This window comes from Aquarana catesbeiana, linkage group LG10, assembly GCF_042186555.1.
Source record: "Aquarana catesbeiana isolate 2022-GZ linkage group LG10, ASM4218655v1, whole genome shotgun sequence".
Taxonomy (NCBI): domain Eukaryota; kingdom Metazoa; phylum Chordata; class Amphibia; order Anura; family Ranidae; genus Aquarana; species Aquarana catesbeiana.
In genome coordinates, this window is record NC_133333.1 from 62,741,237 (window position 1) to 62,754,816 (window position 13,580).

Here is a 13,580-nt window from a genome sequence, read left to right on the forward strand (position 1 = left end):
TAATTTTAGAGGCTACTTTGCATGGTATTGTCCTAAAAAGGGTTTGGGGACCCGGGTCCTGCCCCGGGGGACATGTATCAATGCAAAAAAAAGTTTTAAAAACGGCCGTTTTTTCGGGAGCAGGGATTTTAATGATGCTTAAAGTGAAAAAAAAAGTGAAATATTCCTTCAAATATCGTACCTGGGGGGTGTCTATAGTATGCCTGTAAAGTGGCGCGTGTTTCCAGTGCTTAGAACAGTCCCTGCACAAAATGACATTTTTAAAGGAATAAAAGTCATTTAAAACTAATTGTGGCTTTAATGTAATGTCGGGTCCCGGCAATATGGATGAAAATCAGTGAGACAAACGGCATGGGTACCCCCCCTCCCCCAGTCCATTACCAGGCCCTTTGGGTCTTGTATGGATATTAAGGGGAATCCCGCACCCAAATTAAAAAAAGGAAAGGCGTGGGGCCCCCAGGCCCTATATACTCTGAACAGCAGTATACAGGTGGTGCAAACAAGACAGGGACTGTAGGTTTGTTGTTAAGTAGAATCTGTTTGTAATTTTGAACTGGTACATTTTTAAAGTGTAGCTCCAGCCAAATAATCTATTTTAAGCTTTTTGGAAAACATAGGGAAGGGTTATCACCCCTGTGGCATTTGTTTTGCTGTCTGTGCACCTCTTCAGAAGATTTCACCTCACTTTCTGTCCCAATGACAAATGTTTTTTGACAATTTGGGGGTTTTAGTGAAACAAGGATTGTTGATAAAGCAGCAGTGGAGAGGAGACACGTTTTCCCATATTAACTCTTACAGGAGAGAATTTCCCTTCCTAGGGGTAGATTTCATCTCACTTCCTGTTGTCTCCTTCCGTTTGCAAGTAGAAGTCGTTTGTAAGTTGGATGTTTGAAAGTAGGAGCCTGCCCTGTATACTCTGCAGAAATTGGGGCCTTAGGTTTTGGTGTTGCCACAACACTGTAAGCCCTCACAGTTACTCTTAGTGGGCACAGGAACGGGCCCTGCTGTGAAATATTAGATCAAGAATTGTAATTACATGCCCCTGTTGAACAGGGTCAGAAAAATTGGGCCTTTGGTGGTGGTGGTGGTGGTGGTGCTGGTGCCACAACACTGTAAGCCCTCACAGTTACTCTTGGTGGGCGCAGAAAAGGGCCCTGCTGTGAAATATTAGATCAAGAATTGTAATTACATGCACCTGTTGAACAGGGGCAGAAAAATTGGGCCTTTGGTGGTGGTGGTGTTGCCACAACACTGTAAGTCCTCACAGTTACTCTTGGTGGGCGCTGGAACGGGCCCTGCTGTGAAATATTAGATCAAGAATTGTAATTACATGCACCTGTTGAACAGGGGCAGAAAAATTGGGCCTTTGGTGGTGGTGGTGCTGGTGCCACAACACTGTAAGTCCTCACAGTTACTCTTGGTGGGCGCAGACACGGGCCCTGCTGTGGAATATTAGATCAAGAATTGTAATTACATGTCCCTGTTAAACAGGGGCAGAAAAATTGGGCCTTAGGCACTGGTGCCACAACACTGCAACCCCTCACAGATACTCTAGTTGGAGAGCAGGAACGAGCCCTGCTGCAAAGTATTGCATCAAAAATTGTAATTACACGCCCCTGTTAAACAGGGGCTGAAAAATTGGGCCTTAGGCACTGGTGCTGGTGCCACAACAGTGCAACCCCTCACAAATACTCTAGTTGAGCGCAGCAACGAACCCTCCTTGCAAAATATTGCATCAAAAATTGTAATTACACGCCCCTGTTAAACAGGGTGGTGGTGGTGGTGGTGCTGGTGCCATAACACTGTAAGCCCTCACAGTTACTCTTGGTGGGCGCAGAAAAGGGCCCTGCTGTGAAATATTAGATCAAGAATTGTAATTACATGCACCTGTTGAACAGGGGCAGAAAAATTGGGCCTTTGGTGGTGGTGGTGCTGGTGCCACAACACTGTAAGTCCTCACAGTTACTCTTGGTGGGCGCAGACACGGGCCCTGCTGTGGAATATTAGATCAAGAATTGTAATTACATGTCCCTGTTAAACAGGGGCAGAAAAATTGGGCCTTAGGCACTGGTGCCACAACACTGCAACCCCTCACAGATACTCTAGTTGGAGAGCAGGAACGAGCCCTGCTGCAAAGTATTGCATCAAAAATTGTAATTACACGCCCCTGTTAAACAGGGGCTGAAAAATTGGGCCTTAGGCACTGGTGCTGGTGCCACAACACTGCAACCCCTCACAAATACTCTAGTTGAGCGCAGCAACGAACCCTCCTTGCAAAATATTGCATCAAAAATTGTAATTACACGCCCCTGTTAAACAGGGTGGTGGTGGTGGTGGTGCTGGTGCCATAACACTGTAAGCCCTCACAGTTACTCTTGGTGGGCGCAGAAAAGGGCCCTGCTGTGAAATATTAGATCAAGAATTGTAATTACATGCACCTGTTGAACAGGGGCAGAAAAATTGGGCCTTTGGTGGTGGTGGTGGTGCTGGTGCCACAACACTGTAAGTCCTCACAGTTACTCTTGGTGGGCGCAGACACGGGCCCTGCTGTGGAATATTAGATCAAGAATTGTAATTACATGTCCCTGTTAAACAGGGGCAGAAAAATTGGGCCTTAGGCACTGGTGCCACAACACTGCAACCCCTCACAGATACTCTAGTTGGAGAGCAGGAACGCTCCTGTTAAACGGGGCTGAAAAATTGGGCCTTAGCCACTGGTGGTGGTGCCCAGAACCAAAAATATTCTTACAAGCTATCAGCATGATCATTGAGGAGGAAGAGGATAGTCACTCAGCATAACAGGATAGTCACTCAGCATCAGCATAGGAAGTCTTGAAGGGATCTGAGATTTCAAAAAAAATTATTCGGTTACATCAGCATCAGGTGCTTGGTAGCTGGTGGTGATCCAAGACTGATTCATTTTTATGAAGGTCAGTCGATCGACCGAGTCGTTGGACAGGCGCTCCCTGTGATCGGTTACAAAGCCTCCAGCAGCATTGAATGTGCGTTCCGAAAGAACGCTGGATGCAGGACAGGCCAGTAGCTCAGTTGCATACTGTGCAAGCTCTGGCCAGTGATCCATCCTCAAGACCCAGTAACCCAGAGGATTTTCGGAGGGGAAGGTGTACAAGTCAGATCTTGCCCCTAGGTATTCCTGCGCCATGTAAAACAGACGCTGGAGATGGTTGCTGGAACCGATCATACCTTGGGGCTGCGGGCTAAAAAATTGTCTGAACGCATCGGTCAGACGGCCACCTTCTCCACCGCTCCTTCTTTGACTGACCGAAGCCTCAGCAACACGTTTTCCAAGAACAGGAGTTTGTAACCTCCCAGTCTCTGGCAACGCGTTGCACAGACATTTCTGCAAGGCCTCCTGAAGATGTTTCATCCTCTGCTCCCTCTACGACGGCAAGATAAGGTCTGCAACCTTACCCTTGTAACGTGGATCAAGGAGGGTTGCCAGCCAGTAATGATCCCTCTCCTTGATACCACGAATAAGAGGATCCTTCTGCAGGCTTTGCAGGATCAGGTAGGCCATGCAGCATAGGTTTGCTGAGGCATTCGGCCCGGAGTTCTCTGGGTCACTAAGGACGACATGATCTGCAGCCACCTCCTCCCAGCCACGTACAAGTCCATGGGTTTCTTGGGACTGTAAATGATCCTTTGAAGACTGCTGCTGATGCTGAGTGCCAGGCTCCACCTCCATGCTGACACAATCCTCCTCCTCCTCCTCTTCCTGTGTGATTGGCAGGCACGCAGGAACACTGTCTGGATAAAGGGGGCCTTGAGAGGTAAGGAAGTCCTCCTCTTCCTGCCTCTGTTCTGCATCAAGTGCCCTGCCCATTATTCCATGCAGCGTGTGCTCCAACAGGTGGACAAGGGGGACAGTATCACTGATGCATGCACTGTCACTGCTGACCATCCTCGTGGCCTCCTCAAATGGTGACAGGACAGTGCATGCATCCCTGATCATGGCCCACGTGGGGAAAAAAACAAGCTCCCCTGACCCTGTCCTGGTGCCATAGTCGCACAGGTACTCATTGATGTCCCTCTGCTGCATGTGCAGCTGCTGCAGCATGGCCAACGTTGAGTTCCACCTGGTGGGCATGTCACAGATTAGGTGGTTCTTGGGCAGGTTAAATTCCTTTTGGAGGCCAAGACATTGCCTTCTACATGCCGGTAGAGAGCCTGAATCGTCTTCCGTGAGAAAAATTGGCGTTTGGGAACCTGCCACTGAGGAACCGCACATTCCACAAACTCACGGAAGGGGGCAGAGTCTACCAACTGAAAAGGCAGCAGTTGAAGTGCTAGCAATTTAGCCAAGCTAGCATTCAACCACTGGGCATGTGGATGGCTGGGAGTGAACTTCTTTCGGCGGTGCAGCAGCTGGGGCAGGGAAATTTGCCTGGTACAATCTGACATCGGTGTACCGATAGCGGATTGCCCACAAGTACTTGGCTGTGACACACCTAATTCTACCCCTTCATTCCTCTCAGTACAGGTCTCAGAGAGGACTGAAGGTATAGTGGGGTTGGAGATCCCAGCTGATGAGGAGCAAGGAGAGGTCCTCTTTGTTCTTTGGCCCGGTTAACTCCGGCCAGCTTGGGTGGGTCTTTTAGGTACACTTGCCAATGAACTGCATGGCAGGTCAACATATGTCTGGTCAAGCATGTGGTGCCCAAGCGGGAGATGTTTTGGCCACGCGAGATACGCTTGAGACATATGTTGCAAATAGCAGCAGTGCGATCTGATGCGCTCGTCTCAGAAAAGGCCCGCACCAAAGAACTTTTGGAATAACGTGCAGAGACAGCAGCGCCCTGCACATGTGGAGCTCTGCGGTGTGATGCAGTCGGTGTGCTGCCCTTAAGCTGGCCCCTGGAGGGCATTCTGCCTCGTTGGTGATGTGCCTCCTCCTCCTCCTCTCTCCTATCAGGCACCCACGTGGAGTCAGTGACCTCATCATCCCCTCCCTCATCACTGGAGCAAAGCTGGCAGTATGCTGCAGCTGGGGGAACATGACTACCAGATTGCTGTCCTTCTTGGGCACCCCCTCTGTCTGGGCTCACATTACTGCCTTCCTCTAGCTGAGTACCATCATCGGAGCCTTCAAAACGCTGGGCATCCTCCTGGAGCATGTACCCAACACTGTGGTCAAACAGTTCGGGGGACTCCTCAGGAGTACATGGTGGGGCTAGAGAAGGAGTGACTGATGCCATTGACCCGAGGGAAGAGGCCGCGTTGGCAGCTGATTTGCCAGACAACGTACCCTAAGCCTGGGTGAGAGAGGATGAGGAGGATGAGGATGGCTTGGTCATCCACTCTACCAAGTCTTCCGCATGTTGCAGCTTAATGTGGCCAGCTGCTGAAAAAAAGGACAAGCGTGTCCCACGGCTACGTGCTGATGAGGATGCACCGTGTCCACGACCAGCACTGTTGCCTCTAGACACAGAGCCTGCTTGCCCTCTTTTATTGGCTTGTGACTGTCTGCCTCTCCTTGTTGGCCTTCCAGACATACTAATGGCCTGCACTGCAGTGAGATGTAGCTGCACAAAACTGGGATGTATATATATATATATATATATATATATATATATATATATATATATATATATATATATATATATATATATATTGATCATACAGCAGCTAGCAGAGTGCCTGTCTGTGCTATTAATAGGATCAGAAGAAGAACACAAGCACTTGTCTTCAGGTAGCTATACTGTAGGTGCAACTGTGCAGGGTGCACAGTACACTAACTGTAAATACTTCAAGAGCCTGCCTGTGCTATTAATAGGATCAGAAGAAGCACACAAGCACTTGTCTTCAGGTAGCTATAGGTGCAACTGTGCAGGGGACACAGTACACTAACTGTAAATACTTCAAGGGCCTGCCTGTGCTATTAATAGGATCAGAAGAAGAACACAAGCACTTGTCTTCAGGTAGCTATATTGTAGGTGCAACTGTGCAGGGTACACAGTACACTATAAAATTATAAAAGGCTATAAAATTTTCGGACAACAAAATCCGTTTGCGTACATTCCGACCGTGTGTGGACAATTCCGACGCACAAAGTGCCACGCATGCTCGGAATAAATTAAGAGACGAAAGCTATTGGCTACTGCCCCATTTATAGTCCCGACGTACGTGTTTTACGTCACCACGTTCAGAACGATTAGATTTTCCGACAACTTTGTGCGACCGTGTGTATGCAAAACAAGTTTGAGCCAACATCCGTCGGAAAAAATCCATGGATTTTGTTGTAGGAATGTCCGATCAATGTCTGATCGTGTGTACAGGGCATTAGAGTGCAATAGTTCATGATGGTGCCAGGCGTCTATTACGTGCTTCACGAATTGTTTGTTCTTCTCGGTCCAGCCATTGTGCAGCTGCTGACGGGGAATCAAAGAATTGCACTCAACTCTCAGACGGGCTGGGTACAACATAGCATATTTCAAATCAAGATCTCTGAGGCGAAGTTTGACATCAATAAACTTGGCTTTCTGCTTCTGCAGATCCGCCGAGAAATCCGGGAAGAGGAAAACTTTAGAATTATCCATTTTCAGTGCAGCAGGTTTTATTCTGGCGTTGTGCAGAATTGCATCTCTATCCTTGTAATTGAGAAGTTTAAATAGGAAGGGCAGCGGAGGGGCTCCTGGTGGAGGAGGCCTAGCAGGGACTCTGTGCGCTTGTTCCATGGTGAAAAATCCACAGGATTTTTCCCCTCCATTCTTTCAGGGAGACCTATAGCTCTCACATTATTTCTTCTCATCCTATTCTCTAACTCTTCTAAGCGAGAAGTATGTTGTGTCAGCAGGTGATTATTGTATGTAAGGTCTCTCTGCATGGGCGCCATGTCATCCTCTACGGAGCGCACTCTCCCCTCCAGGGCTGATGTTCTTTCCCTTAACTTTTGTGTATCTTGGCGTAGAAAGATTATTTCTGTTTTTAACCCCTTTATTTCAGCTGTGAGGGCTGCTATAGAAATATTGCAAGTGTTTACAGCCATAAAAATGTCCCGCAGCGTGGGCTTACCTTCCACATCAGGGCTGGTGGGGATATTAGGCCTAGCAGGGGTGTCTTCTGGAGTACTTACTGCATCCCACGTAAAACCGGCCACATTGGTGTCTTCCAGCAGCACTGTGCCATCAGCCTCCGATATTCCCCCAGATGAGTCCTGGAGGAGGTTGCTGGATCTGTGGAGAGCGGCATGGAGAACAGATTTTCAGCCGCCTCTCTGTGTATGTCCTTTGCAGAGCGCTGCACGAGGGCGCCATTTTGGCACATGAGGCCATGGACTTGGACTGATTTTGCCATTTTGTAGCGGCCATCGTGAGTGCAGTACCGAAAGAATGGGGTGAACAGGCACAGGGGACCTTCAGACACCTGGTACGCCATGTGTGGAGCGGAGTATATTAGATCCTCAGGATATTTTATTGGAGTATCGGCGGAGCGAGTCTGAAAGAGCGTCTGGCTACATCCGCTGCCTGGCCATGCCCCCCTTTGAAATAATATTTAACAGCAGGGCCCGTTCCTCCGCCCAACAAGAGTAACTGTGAGGGGTTACAGTGTTCTGCCACCATCACCATCCAATATCCAATTTGTCTGCCCCTTGTTTATCAGGAGCATGTGATTACAATTTTTCAAATAATATTTAACAGCAGGGCCCATTCCTGCGCCCAACAAGAGTAACTGTGAGGGGTTACAGTGTTCTGCCACCACCAACACCTAAGACCCAATTTTTCTGCAGAGTATATAGTGCAGTTCGTATAATATATATACTGAAGTTCAGAGTATATAGTGCAGTCCGTACAGAAGGGCTCAATATTTGAAGTCCTGAGCCGCTAGCCAGGCCTTAAGAGTTACTCGCCACCAGTTGCCCCACCCAAACCCCTCCCCTGCCCCACCTATAAGTCCGCCCCTAAACACACCCTTGTAAATTATCCCATGAAATTACACTGTTAAATGTTTTAAGCAGAATTAAGTTCCAAAAATAAATATTAACAACAACTTTAACAATATTAACATAAAGCATATCAGTACTCATCAGTGCAGCCTCACTGTGCCCATCAAATGCAGCTTTACGGTGCCCATGAATGCAGCCTCACTGTACCCATCAATGCACTCTCACTGTGCCCGTCAAGGCAGCCTCACTGTGCCCATCAATGCAGCCTCACTGTGCCCATTAAATGCAGCTTTATGGTGCCCATGAAATCCGCATGAGGAAAGCTTTCCTACAAGTGCAAGATGCCAAACAGTATGAACATATCCAATGGTGGGACTTAGCCTTTCTCAAAAAATATTTAGAATTAGGGATCACCCCGAGAGGTCTTCGGATCAAGAAACATTGCAGTTTCCTGGAGGAGGACCTCCTCAAAGAATGGAGACTACTGGCTGAATTCTGTACTATAAAATGGATTAAAATCCTGGTCCAGCAGAGGGAAAGGAAATTAGAATTGGCACAACAGCAAGCAAATGAAACAGAAGCACATATCCAAGAATGCAGTACTTCCTGTCTATAGTCAAAGTGGTTACAAGTTATAAATAAAAATGTTAAGAAAGATGAGGATAACCTCATTCTAAAGAAAACCAACAAATTGGAAGGTGACCTCTTTGACTACAGCAATGGCCAAGTGTTTTATTGGAGGCGCGCCTTCCAGGAAGGTGCAGGTCCAATGATACATAAAACACAAATAATAACTGCAATCCAGGGGTAACAAATCCACCACATCCAACAAACACAAACAAAATAGAAATAGGTATCCATCCCCGCACCCACAGAGGGTTACCTGTCCCCCCCAACATGGGCCCATTCTGAGTTCCACGCTCCCCCACACACAGACATCCAACCCAGTTAGCAGCATCAATTCATCTGATAACATACCAGTCATCACTGTTCTAGACCTAACCCCACCCCCACCCTGCTTCCCAGAGGCAATTACTTCATCCATTCCGGTACATGCAGCTAATTCTGCACCATCCTCGCACATTCCATCTCAACTCCCAACATACCAATTCGTAACAGTTACATCCACCTGACCCTAGACCTGGAGAGTTACATTTTATTAGGTGCAAGCCCATAATCTCAAGATAACTTAGACCTTCATCCCTCCCCATTAGAACAGCACAGTCAGGCAACGCCTTTTCACAATCAGATTTTTCAGACGTCTGTTTTTGTCTTTGGATACTGTTTTTTCAATGATTTTTTTATGTATATTGCCAATACATTACAGCCGTGAGCAATTTTAATTGACATTTTTTCCTTTAGAAATATAATTTTTCTGCTGTACTGTTATAAACATGTGAAAGATGCAATACTTTACAGGCAAACTATGGGGATCCCCCAGGCATGGTATTTAAAGGATTATTTCATTTTTGTTTCACTTTAAGCATGATTAAAATTACTGCTCCTGAAAAAACAGGCTTTTTAAAAACTTTTTTTTGCATTGTTATTTGTCCCCTGGGGCAGTACCCGGGTCCCCCCACTTTTTATGGCAATAACTTGCATATAAGTCTTTAAAATTTTACACTTTGATTTTTCACGTTTGTGTCCCATAGACTTTAACGGTGTTTGCATGTTCGCACAAATTTTTTGCCTGTTCGCATGTTCTGGTGCGAATCGAGGGGGTGATCAGCGCATCCCTAGTGGCAATATTGGGTCAATGAATAAAGTGAGTGGTGATTGCGCTGTGATAAAAAGGGGAAGGGGGGAAGAGGAAGGGGAAAGGGCTAGCTCAAATGTATAGAGAGGAGAGTGAAAAAATAAAAAAATATTATTTAAAAAAAAATATAATAAGCATGAGGGCTAGTATCATACTAGCACATGAAAAATATTGTAAATACTGAAACAAAAGAAAAGAAAGTTCTCAGTGCAAAAGGGCTAGTATCATACTAGCACATATGTGGTAACTCAGCAAATACTTATTAGAAGAAAAATCTCAGTGCAAAAGGGCTAGTATCATACTAGCACATATGTGGTAACTCAGCAAATACTTATTGGTGACTCCAAGTAAATAAATAAATGGTGCACATGGACTTTTTTTGATTTATATATTTTTATTTGGTTCAATATATATATATTTTTTTGTACCCACACTGTATTTGTCACTCATTTTATAGCTTTTTATATGTTTTAGGCAATTTTGTTTCCTCATTCTATTTGGATTTAGTGCCCATGAGACCGCACTTTATTACATTTCATTATACTGTTATATTTTGTATAATTTTTTCATTTTGCCTTTTTGGAACTGATGACTCATTGTTTGAGCACTTTGTACTACTAGGTGGTGGGATTGTTCACCATTTATTTATTTACTTGGAGTCACCAATAAGTATTTGCTGAGTTACCACATATGTGCTAGTATGATACTAGCCCTTTTGCACTGAGAACTTTCTTTTCTTTTGTTTCATTATTTACAATATTTTTCATGTGCTAGTATGATACTAGCCCTCATGCATATTATATTTTTTTAAATATATTATTTTTTTACTTTTTCACTCACCTCTCTATACATTTGAGCTAGCCCCTTCCCCTTCCTCTCCCCCCCTTCCCCTTTTTATCACAGCACAATGACCACTCACTTTATTCATACCACTTTTGTCTGTTTGCATCAGCCATTTAGGTGTTGCAGCAGTGCCCCTTAGCATAGGTATTTCTGACAGCGCAGGAGTTTCTTCATCATTTATCAATATTGGGTCAATGATGTCTTGAATATCCCTGCTCCTTTGTGTATGTGCAGCTGTTTCCGCCCACAGCTCATTGGACTGGCACTGACATCTGACTTTTGGGTTGGGTGGGACATGGATTTGCACCACACCTGGAGCCAAGCCCCTACTTACCATTAGTGCCGGTTCACACAGGGGCGACTTGTCAGGCGACCTAGCCGCCTGAGAAGTCGCCTCCCGTCCTGTACAATGGAACCGTTCTAATAGGAGCGACGCAAGTCGCTCCGACTTAGAAAAAGGTTCCTGTACTACTTTGGGGGCGACTTGGGGCGACTTGCATAGACTTCTATACAGAAGTCGTTTTGCAAATCGCCGTGGCAATCGTGTGCAGGTCGCCTCGGTGAGGAGACCTGCAAGTCTTGCCGCCCCTGTGTGAACCGACACTCTGTTCCTCTCCCCCATTTCAAGTAAAATATTCCCATTGCATATGACCTGGAAATGGTTTTTAACAGGGGGGTGCTGTAGCAACTAAGAATCTGTATCAACACAAGGTTAAAGCATATATTGCATGCACATTGTGGATCTTCAAATAGAATCCAAAAGTTTTTAAAGCTATCATATCACAGCAAAGAATTGCAATGTTTCAGGGCCATGCAGGACCCCTATTCAGGCATGTGCCTGATGAAGGGAGTCCTGTGTGGCCCCGAAATGTTGTAATGCTTTGCTGTGATGTGATCTCTTGTCACCCTTCCACATGGACCTCTGATAGACTACTGGTGGACGTTTAAACACACATTAAACAGGCATTGTCTGATATTGTCATCAAAAGGAAACTTGCCCAAAAAATGCCATGCAGTCATCACTGGACTGCATGCATGTAGACAGAAAGTAGCTGGAAAGAGTGCAGCAAAAAAAGAGCAGCAGTAAGATGCAATAAGGAGGAAAAATGGCGTTGACAAGTATTTATTAGGCAATTGTTTGTAAAGTAAAGTAAAGTAAATGTCATTCAGTCAGGGTTCACAACTATTTGAAGCATGAAAGTAATCTGTGCTTTATCCTTGCTAGGCAAAGTAACATGTTGACTTTAAGGCCTCATGCACACTTTACGTTTTTGGACGTTTTTATAGTAGCTGTTTTTGGCTTCAGACATTTTTTTCTACAGCATGTTATCCTATGTGTCCATGCACACATAGGCTGTTATCAGCAGTTTTTGGCTGGGGCGTTTTTTGGCTTTAAAAAAAAACAAAAACTAGTGGGCTCTGAGAGGAGTTTATCAGCTGTTTTCAGCTGTAAAAACACTCTAACGTCAAAAAACACTGATAAACGCCAATAAACGCTCAGAAAGGCGGGTCACCAGCGTTTTTGACATTTTTGATCCATTGGAAAAAAACAAAAAAATAAATAAAATAACGCTAAAAACGCTAACGCGGAAAAATGCTATTGCAAAAAAGTTGAAAAACTTACTGCAAAGCTACTGGTGTTTTTATAACGTTATTTTAATGTCCAGTGTGCATGAGACCTAATGCACATCTGCATATATAGTGCCTTCAAAAAGTATTTATACCCCTTGACATTTTTCACATTTTGTCATGTTACAACCAAAAAATGTAAATGTATTTTCCTGTCGCATCATGGCAGCATACACTTTGGGTTGTGACTCCGCCCCTCACAACCTGATAGGACCACATAGCTATAAATGGTAGAGATGGCCCCCGCCCCAGTATTCTCTTATTTTTCCTCACCTGAAGGACCGAAGATGTCAGAAGCACCCCCTTACCGAATTCGCCCCAGCCAGGTTCTAGCCTCTCCTGGGTGGAAGTCCTTGCCTGTACAGCCTCTAAATGAGCTAGATGGAAGGAACCCCACTCTGGTGATCTCAGGGGTATGTGCGGCTCCAGTATAAGCCTTAAATAGGCTTAGTTGTGTGCAGCGGTCTCCATTTGCCCTTTTCATCCTGTGGTGTGGCTTTCTGGGCATTGTGGTTCCTCTCTGTTTCTCCCCTGTGTGGACGGGCGTCTCGGCGCTACTGCGCATGCGCGGGTGGGACGTGACCCCAGCGGCCATGGCGGTTCTTTTAAAAGGCTCAGACAGTCATTTTCTGATGCCTCCAGTTTCCTGAGGATATTTGACGGTATTATCAGCTCTGCTTCACTTCTGGCTCCCCCCCCCCCGGTGTAAGTGTTTTCTCTTTTCTCCTGGTACCCCTGATTGTCTGCTTGCATGTTTATACCTGCCTGTATCTCTCCCAGGTGTATCACAGTTTTCCTTTCCATGGAGACCGCTGCCCCAGCAGATCACCATCAGCCCAATAGGTAAGGGGGGGGGGGTGTCCATGGTAAGTAGTGAAGATTGAAAAAGAGAGCAGGATTGTACTAATGCTGCCTAATTGGTCAGCCCTACCAGGTCATCAAGGTCGTCAAAATCAAGGCGAAGAGAGATCTCACGCAGGAGAAGCCGCTCCAGTCATAGGCGAAGCCGCTCACGCGGCAGAAGTCGCTCAGCCCACAGGGGAAGCCGTAGGAGGAGCCGTTCCTACTCTAGGCATAGACGTTCCCATTACAGAGGATCCCCTGCACGTAGACGTCAGTCTCCTGCACATCCTTCCCGTCCAGCGGGGAATGCTTGCTGGGTATGCGGGGCCACAGCCCTACCAGACAGATTGGCCTGCCGCAGATGTATGGATGAAGCCACCAGGGAGAAAGAGCTGGTCACTATAGAACCTACCGGAGTCCCTGCGCTGCATGTCTCAACTCCAGATATGGAGGCTACAGCCCTGAGCGCCTCACCATCTCATCCCAGCACGTCAAGGGAACAAGAATTCCAGTCAGACGAGGAAGAACTGGAGGCGTCAGCGGGGTTTGATTTTTCGCTCATAGGACCCTTTGCGAAATCGGTCAAGGAATCGATAAACTGGGAGG